This window comes from Chelonia mydas, chromosome 7 (genome assembly GCF_015237465.2).
Source record: "Chelonia mydas isolate rCheMyd1 chromosome 7, rCheMyd1.pri.v2, whole genome shotgun sequence".
Lineage (NCBI taxonomy): Eukaryota > Metazoa > Chordata > Testudines > Cheloniidae > Chelonia > Chelonia mydas.
In genome coordinates, this window is record NC_057853.1 from 88,313,177 (window position 1) to 88,330,891 (window position 17,715).

Below are 17,715 nucleotides of genomic sequence, written 5' to 3' on the forward strand. Positions count from 1 at the left end.
AGTCTAAATATCATAAACCTCTACTACAGTATGTTGAATTAATGCAGTATTATACATCAAATTCCAGACCCAGAATAATAATATGACTCCTTCTCCGTGTCACTGTTCTTACATTTATTACTTAATAATGAAAGACCTCTGTCGGTCAAATTCCTTATTAGCATAATTATGTGGCCTTCAATTTCAGCCATCAGAAAATTTTGACCAATATTAAAATATTTCTTACTACTACATAAGAATAGCCATAGTGGGTCAGACCAATGGTCCATCTATCCCAGTATCCTGCCTTCCGACCGTGGAAAATGCCAGACGCTTCAGAGGGAACGAGGAGAACAGGTGATCATTAAGTGGTCCATTCCCAACTTCTGGCAATCAGAGGCTAGGGACACCCAGAGCATGTGGTTGCATCCCTGATCATCTTGGCTAACAGCCATTGATGAACCTATTCTCCATGAACCTATCTAGTTCTTTTTGAACTCCATTATAGTTTTGGCCTTCACAACATCCCCTGGCAAGGAGTTCCGCAGGTGCCTTGTGTTAAGTAGTACTTCCTTTTGTTTGTTTTGACACTACTGCCTATTCATTTCATTGGGTGTCCTTTGGGTCTTGTGTTATGTGAAGGAGTAAAGAACACTTCCTTATTCACTTTCTCCACCTCATTCTTGGTTTTATAGACCTCTATCATATCCCCTCTTAGATATCTCTTTTCCAAGCAGAAAATTCCCAGTCCTTTTAAACCTCCTCATTTGGAAGCTGTTCCGTGCTCTTACTCAATTTTGTCATCTTTCTCTGAACCTTTTCCAATTCTAATACATTTTTTTTTAGATGGGGTGACCAGAATTGCATGCAGTTTTCAAGGTGTGGGCATACAATGGATTCATATAATGAAATTATGATCTTTTCTACATTATCTATCCATTTCCTAATCGTTCCTAACATGGTTAGCTTTATTGACTCCAAGACCTCTTTCTTGAGTGGTAAGAGCTAATTTAGTATGTATACTTGGGATTATGTTTTCCAGTATGCATTACTTTGCATTTATCAAAAATTGAATTTCATCTGCCATTTTGTTGTCCAGTCATGCAGTTTAGTAAAAATCTAGGGCTGTTGATTGATCGCAGTTAACTCACATGATTAATTTTATTGAGTTAATCGCAATTAATTGCAGTTTTAATTGCACCGTTAAACAATAGAATACCAATTGAAGTTTATTAAATATTTTTGGATGTTTTTCTACATTTTCAAATATATTGATTTCAACTACAACACAGAATACAAAGTAGACAGTGCTCACTTTATATTGTTATTTTTATTACAAATATTTGCACTGTAAAAATGGCAAATAAAAAAATAGTATTTTTCAGTTCACCTCATACAAGTACTGTAGTGCAATCTCTTTATGGTCGAAGTGCAAGTTACAAATGTAGATTTTTTTTTTGTTACATAACTGCACTCAAAAACAAAACAATGCAAAACTTTACAGCCTGCAAGTCCACTCAGTCCTACTTCTTGTTCAGCCAATCGCTAAGACAAACACATTTGTATACATTTACAGGAGATAATGCTGCCTGTTTCTTATTTACAATGTCACCTGAAAGTAAGGACAAGCATCGCATGCCACTTTTGTAGCCAGCATTGCAAGGTATTTATGTGCCAGATGCACTAAAGATTCATATGCCCCTTCATGCTTCGGCCACCATTCCAGAGGATATGCTTCCATGCTGATGATGCTCATTAAAAAATTAATGCATTAATTACATTTGTGGCTGAATTCCTTGGGGGAGAATTGTATGTCTCCTACTCTGTTTTACCCGCATTCTGCCATATATTTCATGTTATAGTAGTCTCAGATGATGACACAGCACATGTTCATTTTAAGAAAACTTTCACTGCAAATTTGATAAAATGCAGAGACGGTACCAATGTGAGATTTCTAAAGATAGCTACATCACTCGACCCAAGGTTTAAGAATCTGAAGTGCCTTCCAAAATCTGAGAAAGATGAGGTGTGCTGCACGCTTTCAGAAGTCTTAAAAGAGCAACATCCGATGCGGAAACTACAGCACCAAAACCACCAAAAAAGAAAATCAACCTTCTGCTGGTGGCATCTGACTCAGATGATGAAAATGAACATGCGTTGGTCTGCACTCCTTTGGGTTGTTATCGAGCAGAACATGTTATCATCATGGACGCATGTCCCCTGGAATGGTTGTTGAAGCATGAAGGGACATATGAATCTTTAGCACATCTGGCACATACATTTCTTGCGATGTCAGCTACAACAGTGCCATGTGAATGCCTATTCTCACTTTCAGGTGATATTGTAAACAAGAAGTGGGCAGCATTATCTTCTACAAATGTAAACAAACTTGTTTGTCTGGGCAATTGGCTGAACAAGAAGTAGGACTGAGTGGACTTATACTCTCTAAAGTTTTACATTGTTTTATTTTTGAATGCAGTTATTTTTTGTACATAATTCTACATTTGTTGGTTCAACTTTCATGATAAAGAGATTGCACTACAGTACTTGTATTAGGTGAATTAAAAATACTATTTCTTTTGTTTTTTACAGTGCAAATATTTGTAATAAAAAATATGAAGTGAGCACTGTATACTTTGTATTCTGTGTTGTAAGTGAAATCAACATATTTGAAAATGTAGAAAATATTCCAAACTATTTAAATAAATGGTATATTATTATTGTTTAACAGTGCAATTGATCGTGCGATTGATTGTGATTACTTTTTTTAATCCCTTGACAGCCTTAGTAAAATCCTTTTGTAGCTCTTTGCAGTCTGCTTTTGACTTGACTATTTTGCATAATTTAGTATTGTCTGCAAGTTTTGCCCTTCAATGTTTACCTCTTTTTCCAAGATCATTTATGAATATGTTGAACAGCACTGATTCGAGTACAGATTATTGAGGGACACCACTACCTACTTGTCTCCCCATTCTGAAAACTGACCATTTATTCTTACCCTGTCTCCTGTCTTTTCCTGTCAGTTACTGATCCCTCTTATCCCATGATTACTTATTTTTCTTAAGACTTTCTAAAAGTCCAGGTATGCTATATTGACTGGCTCACCCTTACCCACATGTTTGTTGACCCCCCTCAAAGAATTCTAATAGATTGGTAAGGCATGATTTCCCTTTACAAAAGCTACATTGACTCTTCCCCCAACAAATTGTATTCGTCTACGTGTCTGAGAATTCTGTTCTTTAATATAGTTTCAATCAGTTTGCCTGGTACTAAAGTTAGACTTACAGGCCTTTAATTGCCAGAGTCGCCTCATGAGCCTTCTTTAAAAATCATCATCATATTAGCTATCCTCCAGTCATCTGGTACAGAAGTGGACTTAAAATGATAGATTACACTGCACAGTTAGTTCTGCAGTTTCATATTTGAGTTCCTTCACAACTCTTGGTTGAATACTAGCTGGTGGTCCTGGTGACTTATTACTGTTTAATTTTTGTCCCCCTACAGCTTGCATTTGCTGTTTGGTAATATTTCCATTTGTTTCCCAAGAACTGTGATCAAAGAAAGTGATGAGCCATCCAACTTAATTTTGTATATTTAGTCAGAAGGAAAGAACTGACATTATACAATATTTTTCTCTGTTATAAAATGAGTATTTTTAGAAGTTTGTGTCAACAAAAAATTCTAAAATCTATAAAAGCTTCATTTTTTCACATAAAGAGTTCTTAAGTTTTTCCTTCATATTTTCATAAGATATTTCTATATAAATATGTTGCTTTTAACGCATTGCTTAGTCATATATTGAAGTTTTAATGCTATTTGTAATAAGATATATCATTATTCTTTTCTAAACCAGAATTTAGTGATATGAGAAATAAAAGTGTCCAGACATATATGATTGAGGAAAGGATGGCCAGGAGGTAAATTGGGAAATTATTTGAGTAAATAGAAAGAATTAGCATATAATTAGTTTCTCAGGATCTTGTTTCTATTGTCATACTCTGGAACATCAGTTAGAAGTTCACTCCCATCAGATACAGAACAACTCATTTTTAAAATTATATTATGGAGGCATACTCTCCATAGTAAAGGTTGCAGCCGGCTTCCATTATTAAGCCATATCTTCTTTTTTCACAATTCAGTTTTGACATGGATTTTAGAAGCAAATATTTCATGAGACATTTAAAGTTACAAATTAATGCTTTATACTGCTTAACAGATGGCATTACCCTGTTTCAGGTGGCAGAAAACATTACCTCCTACTTCAGGCTATTTTCATGACAGTGACCATTAAAATAGTACAAGAATGTAAGTGGGAGGGGGAGGAAGTAAAATAGTAATCCAAATGACATCTTTAAAATCTGTTGTCTCATGATCCATCAGTGTCACTAACAAATGTCACATAGCTCTGGAGAGCTAAAAAATCATAAGTCTCTGATCATATCCAGTATTAGGTCATCGGTATGGAGGCTCATGAAAGATAACAGACTTTAAAAAACAACACATCCCTCAGCACTGAACTAGGAACTGAATATAGAAAGTCTTAGCTATTGGAAAAGTAATTGCAATGCTTGAACATTGCTTACTATATTAACCACTCATTGCACAAAATATTATATGCTGAATATTTCTTATTAACATTGCCTTATCTTGTGTGTTTATTCAAATCTTATTTATTCTATTCCCTTTGCCAACAAACAACTCTGTGTTTTTCAAGATAGTATACAGTGTTGTGCTGACAATTACTAATATCCATTACTCAACTACAGCTGATAAAAAAAATCAATTAAACTACTTCCCTTTATCAAAAAAGGTAATTTTGTCTAAACCAAAACATTTCACAGAAACATAAAATGAGAGCAGGAATGCCAAGTGATCAGGGCCCTCACCAGAGAAATAGAAAACCCAAGTCCTAGTCCTGGCCCTGCCTGATTTGGAGCAGGGATTTAGTGCCTTGGAGTCAGTCTCTCGCCCCAGCCCTATGAATAATTAGTTATACAAAGCAGATCAGTGGTAACAAGAGACTGAAAGAGAAAGAGACACACACACACACTGTGCACAAGTTTCTGCTCTGAATCAGGCAGAGCAGCAGAGACTTGAACCTAGGTCTCCCATATCCCAGGCAAGTGTTATTTTGGAGTGAGAGTCACTGATGATTCCCCCCCTCATAAAGCTTCTAAAGATCTCATATTGTCCTGCATTGTAATGAAACATTTCAAACCCGCCCCCCCCAAAAGAAATGTTTGTTAATCAGAATTTTTGTTTTCTGGTCAGCCCTACTCACTATTGCTATTCTTGTGTCCAAATTAGATGTGCCACTAATCTTGGCATCCACTTCCAGTGTAAATGCTTTTAGGTCAGCTATCCTCTGCTCTGGCCACTTCTTGGACTTTGAAATGTGAGAACTGCTTCTAAACCCCATTGGACATTTCAGTTTTATCTTTTGTGGTTGTACAATGGAATAATATGCCTGTTTTTGTCTTGGCATCTTTTGAGTGTGCAAATGTATAATTCATGGGAAAGACAGACAGTAAATAAATTAATAATATATAATTCTTGCTCCTTAAAACCAGGCTGCTTAGCAACACAGGTTGCCACGAACATGAAGACATTTCCCTACCTAGTCTGTACTAGCTTTCCTTTGAATACAAAGTTCAGTTCAAGGCTTCTCTGTTGATGTTCAAAGCCGTTTGTGGATTGGCCACCTCTCCCTTCATGCTACAACAGCCATCACAGCAAGACTGTTGACTAGTAGAGAGAGGATTGTGAGTGCAGGGACAGGTCTCACATGAACTGAAGCTAGATTATGGTAATATAGAAATATAGAATTCATTTCAAATATTGCTAACCCCTGAAGGCTCAGAAGTCATGAGTGAGGCCCCCAAAAAGTTATGAGATGGTTTTAAAATCATGGGATAGTTTATTTCTATTGCAATTTTTTTTTATTTTATTTTTTTGTGTGCTTTTTTTTGTTATTTTTATTTCCCTCTGGATTTTGAGCCTATAGGATGCACTTGGGTTATATCAGTGTTTTCTTCTCAGACACTCACCTGCACCGGGGCCTGAGCCTTAGGCCAGTTCTAAGACGGTGAGAATTACACCGAGAGCTGCTCTATTCTACCCTGGCTGTCCACTGACACCTACAATGGTCCTGCTACCATCTGGGAATTGCCAGGACATACTGCACACACTGGCCATGCTCAGACCCTCAGCATGGACAGTTGTGGGGGTGGTAGCACAGGAATTGGCCATGCTGGCTCTATGTCCATGCCAGAGGAATCCCTAACAGAGGAGATCTAGATGCTGTCTTCTCCCTTTATGCCGCAAGAGCCTTGAATAGGGAGCAGAGTGAGGCTCAGGAAAGAGCCCATTGTGTCCACCTGAGGCATAAGGCTTCTGGAAACTACTGTCAGGGTAGCACCCCTCCATCCTTCTGGCCTCCTCCCCCAATCTGAACAGCAGCTTAAAGTCACAGTCTACCCCTTAGCCAACAAAATAAGGCTCAGATGAAAAAAAGTACAATCTTGTTTACAATTAATATTCCCTATTGGCTATGAGACAAAAATCTCAAATGTTCACATTGCTATTTTGAGAAGATTTTTCTTCATTAGTTAAGTAGAATATATAATACACAAGCCTTGACAGACATATAAGGGTTTTCTACGTATTTCCCACTATTGCTCAAAATTACATCACATACCACTGGTGATTCATTTGCTAGATAAAAAAGCATTAAAGGAATGTCTGTGTCTGTAAGTCTCACTTTCATTTCCCAGCCTTGTTACTCCCAAACAGGAGGTGGTATTTCTCTTAGTGGAATATGTACTCTTGACATATTCAAGGCTTAAATTCCCAAAGCAGAGACTAATAGTGTGTGCCAAACTTGAAATGCAATGGATCAGATTTTCAGAAGTGCTGAGCACTTACAGTTCCAGCTCACTCAATGAGAGCTATGAATGACTCAGCACTGCTGAGCAATCAGATCTAATGTTTGAAGCCTGACCTCCAGAAATCACTGCCTACTTTGGAAGTGTAGGCCTGCACTCCCATGCTCCTTTAATTCACTCCCCAATATTAACAATTGTAATTTGCCTTTTTCTACTCAGTGTGCATGCTAAGGTCATTTTCAAAGGAGGGGGAGGGTGACTCAGGTGTGCAGTAGGGTATTTTGAGTGCTTAGTTTTAGATGGTTTGGAAATCTGGGGCAGTTCCAAAAAGGAGATGGACAGTGCTAAAGTTGTGAAGTTTTGAGCTCTCTCTGGGTGTCTGAGCTGCCAGAGTGCTTTGACACTAGCTGTGTCTGTAAGTCTATGAGATTTTCAGTAAGGCAGCTGTCATTAACTTCTGGTACCCAGCAACTGCTGTGAACATGAAGTACCAAATATTAAGAACTGTTCCTTCACTTTTCTTGGACCCTAGCACCCAGCAGTAAGCCTTACAGAATGCAAGCAGTGACTACCAGATAATCTGAAAAACCAGCAACGCCAGAAAGCCTACAAAATCTCAAGCAGTTGCTGGGACAAGATATTGCAACAGCCCACCCTTCCCCTTTCCCCATCCTGCGTAGACATAAGCACAGACTGATGAAGGGTCCTTCCCCCCCGCATCATCACTGAGCTATCGGAACAGCTAGTTTTCCATTCCCCAGCCTCATTATCCTCTAATCTCACAGGATGATTGAACTTTTTGCTTTGCCCACAGGCACCACAATATTCTGAAAAAAAACATTAGTCACATTTTCATGGGCAACATGAATAATTTCACAACTATTCATTCAGCCTGCTGTCACCACAAAATTTTTTAGTGATCAGCCTACCCTAGTAGTCCCAGGAGTCAGTCCAGCTGGATGCTACTTGTAGGCCCAGCTCCACCAGCACTTCATGGATCTTGAGCCCCCTTGAGCCCAAACCTCAGCTTCCCTAGGTGGTTCCATTAATTCATGTGAATCTGTCTCCTCAGACATATTAACTTACTAATGAGCACATTGTAATGTGCCACCAGTCTGTTGCAGACACCTGAATCTTATTTTAGAAAAGTTATTTGGCTTTTCTATTACCATTCTAGTGGAACTGTGGGCAGCTATACCTATGCTCTGTCTTTGTGAAGGCTCATCAAGAGGTATTCTGTGCAAGAAGGAAGGAGACAGTACTAAACAATGAATTTTCTAATACAGTCGTATTTGTGATTGTTCTCCTGCAACGCTGCATGGTATATATAATGTTTGCCATCCCCTATGCTAGCGCTGATGAAAGGTAGCTCTCATAAAATCCCTGCATTATCTCCAGTTGTTTATTTTATCAGTGGGTGAAATTGCATATTGTGTTGTTTCACCATGGCCTTAAGAAAATCTTCCAAGTACTGGGATGCAGCTGATGCCAGCAATGTCCGCAGTGATCCTCTGGAATTATGCCAAAAGTGGTGTTGGTCATGGGTTGGATAGTAACTGCTGCCCTACCAGCCATCTTTTAGAGGGTCTGAAATTCTACGGCTCCTTCCCAGTCCATCCAATAGCCCCCTCAGTTTATTTGGATCCAGAATAGACTGGCCCACTGTAGCACAGAAAGCATGTGTCAAGTCCCATAGTATGACCACTCTGCTCACTCATGCCCTCTGCAGAGGTTAAGTAGTGTGGAGACACTTGCCTGATACCTCACTCATGGGTGAATTTCACTCCCTTACATTAAGAATGTAGGAAATAATTGGCTCTCTGCCTTTTCTCTTCAAATGTCAGTGTCAGGAAAATGTTTAGTCATTCCTGTGCACAACTGTGCATGGATCAGGGAAAAAGAGATGGGTTTATTTTCTATTTCCATTAACAAGATACAAACTTAATGTCAAGTATTAAAAAAATGAATTTCACAAACTGGCAGCTTCAAGGACAGGTCCCTGTTTAAAAAAATATGCAGATAGCAGGAGTGTTTCGGGAGACAACACTAAAAGTACAGTGAGCCTTCTGTGGATCATCTATAGAGATGTAGCCATATTCTTTGTATTTTGTAAGCAATCTGCCCCGTTTGGCTTTTATAGTGGATCCGAAAAAGTAGACCCCTCCCCCCACCCCACCACTTCAAAGAAGCCAAGTATTTCAATCCCCGTGAGAGAAAGAACAATTCTTCTATCCTTTTTTGCAATACAACACTTGGATACCTATTTCCAGATGTTTCAACAAGTAGGAAGAGCAAGCACCTTGAAACCAACAAGCACCATATGACCAGCCAGCTCTGCACAGAATGTGTCATGGCAGTTTACTAACTGCTGACTAACACATAATGAAAACGGGTAGAGAAATCAAAGATTTTGATTTTATGTGATTTTATTATTGTGCTATTTGGGGCTTTGTAACTAAACCCTTACACTATACAGATGTTTTGAATCACTTAATCGGGAGGTTTGAGTTCTTCCTACCATCTTCATTATGCTTTTATGATTGCACAATGGCACACAACTAACAATTAAAATATAAAGGAGCTTGTTCGTTCAAATTAAATTAAAAAAAAAAGTTGTTTCTTGAGTTGGAATCATTTTTACTCTATTTAGCCATCAGAGAAATGAAACATCAAGCAAGCGGCACAATTTTTACCAGTAATGGGGTTTTAAAAAATGAGTGATTACATTTTATTCCTAAACATGTCACTAAAAAACAAGAAGCAGGACAGCTCTTTAAAGAAGAGAGAAATACTTGCCAGAATATTCACAAGATGGGGAAAAGTCTGCAGAGAATCTGATATAGTCTCTCCTCTAAAAAGGTGGTGTTTGTGGCTGCACATATCTATTCAGGGGACACCATCATAGGGCCTAATCACATCAGAGGCTCGTTCACCTGCACATCTACCAATGTGATATATGCCATCATGTGCAAGCAATGCCCTTCTTCCATGTACATTGGCCAAACCGGACAGTCTCTTCGTAAAAGAATAAATGGACACAAATCAGACGTCAAGAATTATAACATTCAAAAAGCAGTTGGAGAACACTTCAATCTCTTTGGTCACTCGATTACAGACCTAAAAGTGGCAATTCTTCAACAAAAAAACTTCAAAAACAGACTCCAACGAGAGACTGCTGAATTGGAATTAATTTGCAAACTGGATACAATTAACTTAGGCTTGAATAAAGACTGGGAGTGGATCTGTCATTACAAAAATAAAACTATTTCCCCTTGTTTATTCCCACTGTTCCTCAGACATTCTTGTCAACTGCTGGAAATGGCCCACCTTGATTTGGCCCACTACAAAAAGTTTTTCCCCCCGCTCTCCTACTGGTAATAGCTCACCTTACCTGATCACTCTCGTTACAGTGTGTATGGTAACACCCATTGTTTCATGTTCTCTATGTATATAAATCTCCCCACTGTATTTTCCACTGAATGCATCCGATGAAGTGAGCTGTAGCTCACGAAAGCTTATGCTCAAATAAATTTGTTAGTCTCTAAGGTGCCACAAGTACTCCTTTTCTTTTTGCGAATACAGACTAACACAGCTGCTACTCTGAAACCTGTCAGGATGGGGACAAGGGCTCCTGGCCATCTGGCCCCAAAAGATTAAATATCTGCAGGAAGTCAGGTCTGAACCTCATGCGTTCATGTGACATCCTTGTGGCCCAGAAGCTCCTCTTGCTGTGCTGATGTTACTGTTCCCTCTCAAGAGGGCAGCCTTCGCTTGAACCCATGATTATTTAGATAGCCATTTAGCTTTATGACTGAATTCCTCTCGCAGTGCTCCAAAACAAAACAGCCTGGATTCAGGACTCTACAGTGTAAATTCTGTGTAGCATTTCACGAGTTAAAAATAGGAATAACTTTTTGGGATACCATGGTTCACCATTGCTTTTGTTGTCAGAAAATGTGTTTTATCTTATATACAAGTTCTCCCTTCCAATGCACATGCAGTCACCTCCCATCAACTTTAATATGCTCCCACAGGAGTGGTAAGAGGTTGCAAAAAGCATAAACACAACATAAAGCATATTACAAGACTGTACACTACCTGCACATGCCTGTGCTGGTAGAAGTGAGGTAGTGTCTACTGATAAATATGCACCAGAAGATTCAATGGTCATTAAACAAATACTACAACCACCACATGTACTGCTCTGGTTTCTTGGTCTGTGCGCCAAGGATTTTGTCCCTACATTTTACTCTGAACTCTGAATTTCCTGGCTTTTTTCCAGTTATGCTTTTTTTAAAGTAATTTTTGTATTGCCAACTTGTGCCACTGCAACACCATCAAATTGATAAATATAATGCAGTGTCAGTGAGATTTGTTTGGCTTATTAACATGACTCAGTTCCACGGTTTAACAAATAGATTCTGCTCGCTTTGGGTAAGCCCCTCTGTAATCTAGCCACATTGTGGAGTTTGGCTGGTTCCTTTAAAAACTAGACAAACACTGATATGGCACTTTTCCAATTCTAAAGTATCAGCAAACTGTATAAATATTTGAAATTCCTGAAAACAAACCCTAAAAATTTTAGTTTAATACTAATTCAGTGCAATGGCATGATAGAAAACTCCCCAAAGTCCAGAACGCTTATTAGGGCCCAAACTTGCTACCATTTGTATCAACTGGAATGTTACTACCCTGAGCAGTCTCACTGATGCAAGACAGAATTCTGACAGCAGTACACATGTGCAGGATTAGATCTTTAGCGTTATATATTTAAGCTTTAATGAACATGGCGACCCACATTAGAGCACACTCTGTCAAGTCATTCAAATATATTAATTTCATTATTAAATTGTGCTGAAGAGATTTGAAATTGAAATAAAATATTTTCCATTATACAGGAACTTCATTCTTAATTTCAGGGAATCTAAGGGAAATTTTCCTTTACTTACTAATTCTTACTTTGAGATCTTTTATGCCAGTCTAGATGTCTGACATTAGATGGAAACAGTACCTGGAAACTTTTCTGTTGGACTTCACGATCAATCTCTTTCCACTCGCCTCCAACTGTAGCAAATTCGTTCAAAAGCAGTGTGATGATTTTCCACTCTCCCAGAAATATTTACAATCTGCTCAACTGATCCAATGTACAGCCTGTTCCAGCTATGTGAAGAACAGATAGGGATGGTTAGGTTTTGTCTATACCAGTGCTTTTCAACATTTTTTCATTTGTGAATTTTGAATGGATGTGCAGACCCCTTTGGAAATCTTAGACATAGTCTGCTGACCCCCAAGGGGTCCATGGACCACAAGTTAAAAAACACTGGTCTATACCATGAGCAATTTGCTATCCTGGGCTATATTATTGTTGTCACCAGATGGCACTGTTATACATAGTCTTACAGGTTTTTTTAAGCAGGAGAGCAAGTTTTTAGAAAATTGTAGGATGTTGCTTTTCTTACTGAGTTTCTTGGGGAAGCGTAGGTGCCAAGCAGCAAAGGAAGTTGTGCTCTTCCTTAATCTAACTAGAGTTAACTTTTAGGGTAGAGTTGCTCTTTTGGAACCAGGTGTTTGGATTTGAGCTGGGACCCCTGAAAGAGGGAATTTCCTGCATGCTGTTTGCAACTACCTCTGGTCCAGGACCTCTTAAATAGGACAAGTTGCATAAAGAATATATCCAGACTCTGCATCACTAATTTCTCCTCCATTAGGAAGTCATCATGCAAGTCTCCAAAATATGCTATTTCTCAAAGGGGCAATGTTTTTTTTCTTGCTGGTTTATATATGTGATGGTGTTTGCATTGTCTAACTATTCTCACTGACTTCATAGTGTAGAAGAATAAGTGACCACTTTCATCTAGAAGTGGTTGATCAATCACTTCCTGTTTTGTCTGTGACTCAGTATTCCTCCCATAGGGAGGATTTCATGGAGGCAGGTTGGTGGTGAGGCAAGAAGGGGGGTGCTCATGGGAATTTCTAACTAGTTTTCATCTTTCTACTTTTATCAGAGGAAGTGTGGCAGACTGGGATACAGCTACTCATTTCTGGAAATCCTTGGAGAATGGCTTCCTACAGGAGGAAATCTTAAAAACAACTATTTAAAAATGCAGGCAATAAAACATTTCAAAACTATAGTCCCTGAAGTTCTCTCATCAGTGGATATTTTGTCATTGTTCCCTTGGTCCTGCTCATCGCTGTGGATTCCCTGGAGGGTCCTTATTACCTAAATACTTCCCACTGTGACAAAAGTAATGCAAGATCTTTTGGAATAGGATAGGTACTCATATGAGGTTATAAGAGGAAGAGGATAGATTTGCTCCTGGAAGCAAAATTTTCTGATGGCATAGCAAGTTATAATTTGGGACTGAAGTGCACCAGATCCAAGAAGCAGCTGTGGTCTGTTTTTCTTACATTAAAGGAGCTTGTAACTGAAAAATTGTTTTAGCAGTTTTAAATTTGTGCAGGATTTGGGGTCTTTTTTTTAAAATCACCAGAACACAATGCAATTCCCACCCCTAACAACCCTTTATTTCTTGCTGGAAATATAGTCTTAAAAGGTTTAAATGTTGCATTTTAAAGGTATTGTGTATTTAGTTCATTTGCAACTGAGATTTTTTTTAGAGGAACGGGGGTGAAGAGAAGTCATCTTTCAGCACCTACCAATGAAATTTTTGTATGTAAACTGAACTGTTAGAGCACTACTTGGGATCTTCAAAATGTGTTTCCATACATATTGGCTGTATGTTCATAAGTGTTATTCTGTGAAAGACATAATTAGCCTTGAGATTTCTTTGCAATGGGCAATGTGTTTTTGTCCTATTTCCCACTGTAGCTATTATTCTGTTTATTTGGAGAACAAATAAGGTTATGTGATGCTCATCAATTTTCTAAGTTGTAAGACCCTATTCAGTTTATGGACTGAAAGTTTGTGTTATGTAATATGGACAAAGTTCTTATTCAGATATATACCTGACTTAAATATTGTACTTATAGCTAAATACCTGAACAAAAGTAGTATGTAAGACAGGGTAGGTACTGTATAGATGAGATAGGACACCCATATCTTCCCTCAAGAGCTACATTAGAACCCTGTTAAGAGAACAAAGTTAAAGAATCTGATCTTTAAAGTGAGGGTGTGTGAACCAGGAAATTAGATTAAAAACTAAACGTAATCAATTTCAAAATGGTATTGCATTCCCAGCTTATATACTTCTATCAAGTGAAATTCTGACTTAGTCTTTTGAATTTTGTAAACAAATGCAGTTCATGTAGATATTGTCTGAGCTGCAGTGACCCAATTAGCTGGTCAAAGGGCTGCATGGAACTGAGAGATAGGGTGAGTTAAAGTTTAACCTGCGGGGACTGTAAACCAAGCTGAGGCTGCTGAACCTTTGGAGTTTGATATGATGATTAGAGAATAACCAGAGTGACACGTCGCAAATTCCCCATAATCAAGGCGAACTTTTCCGGGTGGTGATCTCTGAAATTGCTCAGGTACGGTCCATGTTGTTTGGTTTTTCCATCTTAAGTCTCTAAAAAGAGGGAATATTGTTATCTAGCTAAAAGCAGCTTTCATCGCTATCTGCTTTACTAAGATTTGTAAGGAGTGTTTTAATTACAGCTTGCTTGCTTTCTACAAAGGAGCCACTGGAAAATTTTAATGCACATGTTAGAGAATATAGGAAGTACCCGCATTCACACTTTTCATGTGTTCTGCTTATTTCTTGCATTAATTTCTCTAACTCAGAAGCAATGAGGAGGTGAGCACTCTGGAAAGCTTACCACCACTGAACATCACAGGCTGTGCTAGATTGCTCATTGTTGTGTCAGACAGAAAAGTGCTGAAGCAGGCATAGTAGTGACAACAGCTAGAGACGGCACTTCTTGCTCTTGATCAGATTTCACATCAGCTTACAGTCTATGCCCCAGGCTCTTTAGCTAGTGCCCCCCCCCCCCCCGCCAAAAGCTTTTGCAAGCTTCAGAAAGCAAGTGGGGCATTCAAAGAACTCCACCTGCCCAATGTTGCCATCATTTGTTTATGGATAGTGAAAAGGTGAAGGAAAGAGAAGGGAGATTTTACCCAAGATAATTCACTTTTGAGTTGTTAAATGACAACTTTCCATTGCTAATCATCAGGATATTGGATCATTTCACCAACAAGCTGGGTATATTTCCCAAGATCTATTTTTACAATATTTCTTCATCCTTTTATAAAATGTTATTCTCCATTTTGTAGGCAATCACTGCTCCAAAATACCTGAGTTCATATACACAACTTCATCAAAACAGGAAAAAAAAAGTATAATGTTTAATATATTAAGCTTCTCAAATAGTTTCTCCTTCCCCACTCCCGCAAGATATATATATATAAGGCTTCAAAGATCACACATGTGGGTGTGAGGTTGATTTCTTTATTAAACGAATCAAAAGTCTTAGATTTTTTTGATGTTTAAAATAAAAGGGGGAGTAGATTCAGTAACAAACGTCATCTTTAGAGGGAGTTTTTTGGCATGTTTATGGTTTTCTGTAATAGAGTTGTGTTGATTGTTTCTGTCACGTTCAAAAGCCCCAAACAATTGGTAATGAACAAATATTTAATTATGTGGTCTAAGATCTTTTTAAACTATATGCATAAGCCATTTTTCAAGAGTAAATAAGATATGTAAATGGAGTGTGCACAAGCTTTTAGTTTATATTAATATTAATCTTGTAAAGAACCTGTGGACTGAAATCACTACCCATCACATCTGTGGCTCTTTTGAATAGCCTAAATGTAGGTTAGCTTTCAGAGTTCTCATTTTGCTACCCCTATTGACACTGAGTAGTAATAATTTTCATTATGACCACGTGAAGATAGATACTATATGTAAGGGTGTCAAAACTGAGCTCTGTGGTTGTACTGCTAATACAGGACCCAATTCTGCAAACACAACCAACCAAAGTGCTTAATACCCTAAATGTTTCTGGGGTAAAAGCCTGGGGGAAAGCAAAACATTTCTTCTCTTTGGATTAATTGGAAAAAATAGTTTAAGAAAGAATACTTTGTTAATTAAGAATCTTAGTTGAGGACTTAAAAGGGGATGAAAGGTATCCTTAAAATTCCAGTTAAGAACTGAATGGTTTCTCAAGTAAATATGCATTTTTAGTTAGTGAATTCAGTAGCTGTTTTCAAAGAACGTTGCTCTTCACAAGCAGTGGTACTGCTGTGAGTATGACAGCAAAATGGCCTTCATTAGATGTGTCTTTGAATGACTCAATATGTTCAAACAAGACACTATATTGATCTACACAGGATAAACACCATTTTGTTATCTTATTCATGGAAACAGTAACTAGGTTTCTCTAAAGAGCATTGCTAACATGAAAGACCTGAATGCAAAGAGTAGTATATTGGAAATGGAAATTTCCATCTGAGTAAGAAATTATTTCACGGTATCAGCTGCTTTATGGTAGACTGATCTTTGTACAATGCATATTGAAGTGTCATAAGTACATAATTTGGGCATTAAGAACCTCTCTATCCAAAGCACATTCAATATTGTGAATTTATCCTTTCTCCCTGTTCAGTGCCACAGAGAACAGCCACATGACAAATTAATTGATTGATGCTGAGCAGTTGCACAGTAGTGGAGCCAGGTTTTGTAACTAAGAGGAGTTGGGGGAGGGGAGGAGGTAGGCTGAATAATTGAAAAAATGTGTTTGAAAAAGTACCATGCATATACCTAAAGGGCTCAGGGTGGGGGAAGGGCCTGTTTGCCCCCCTGTTGGTTCTGCCACTGCAGCAGCTACTCCCACTGACTTGCATATGTTCAGCTCCTCTCAGGACTTGGCTCAAGCTAATTTGATTTTTGAAATAGCAACGTTTATGTAGTGCCTTTCATCCTGAAAGATCACAAAGTATTTTACAAACTCTGCCTCTCTCACTCTCAAGATTCATCACTTCACATAACAAACTGCACTTATTTCTGTAGTAAAAAGAGCTACGCAACGTTTTAGGAAAGGAAGTAGAGAGTACTGCACCAATTGAAGTTGCAAGGGGATTTCAGTAGGCAGAACACAACTATTCATATTAGAATTCGGGGGGGGGGGGGGGCCTGAACAATCCCAGTCTAATAAGAAGATACCTCTGAAGACCATGAGTGATCAGAACCTCATTGTCACACTTAATCTGACAAATAGCTCTCATATTTTATATTACCACACCTATTCTCTCACTTTAAAATTAAGCATAATGTTCAGCAGAGCTTCCCCAAACCATCATCACACACAGAAATTATACTCAAGGAGCAAGTGTTCCTGAATGCTTATTGCCTCAGGAAAACACAGTAGATGAAAGATTCATAGTTCATACACAGATACTATAGACGACTAGAGTAAAATGACATAAGCAAAATAATACTATAATAAACTTGGATTTTTCTTATGTTGGGGATTTATTATGCCTATGTTCACATTTTCTTTTCAAAGTATTTTAACATAGAAAGGTGAAAGAAAATCATTTAGAAAAGAAAAAATATTAGAGCACTTGCCAAATGGGTGTAAGGGGTGGAATCAATCCGATATTCCTGGTTCTCAGCCAATGATAACTTGGCAGTATATTTTCAACAGTGTGATGTCACAAATTTAACTACTTGAGTGATCACTGCTCATTAAGATGTATTTATAAACATAACCATTGATTTAAATGCAGTCATTAACAGCTTTTTAATGATGAGTACTGAAATTGGTTTTCCCCTGTTGCAATGTCCATTTCTTAACTGATTATTGGCTTCAGCAAGAAACAACAGAGAAAGTAATAATTATCCCCTCAACTTCTATGACAGCAATTCTCCTTGCTGGTGTCATGTTACTCAAG

At 38.1% G+C, this 17,715-nt stretch overlaps 1 protein-coding gene across 2 annotated transcripts in view; it reads left to right on the forward strand.

Annotated features, from left to right (window-relative positions):
- The first annotated feature begins 14,253 nt into the window (after positions 1-14,253).
- The window catches only part of A1CF (APOBEC1 complementation factor), a 49,821-nt gene continuing 46,359 nt past the window's right edge, over positions 14,254-17,715 (forward strand). For both annotated transcript variants that reach the window (XM_043551955.1, XM_027833726.3), the window contains exon 1: positions 14,254-14,354. The gene's annotated coding sequence lies outside the window, so the exon portion shown is untranslated. The remainder of the gene's footprint in view (positions 14,355-17,715) is intronic.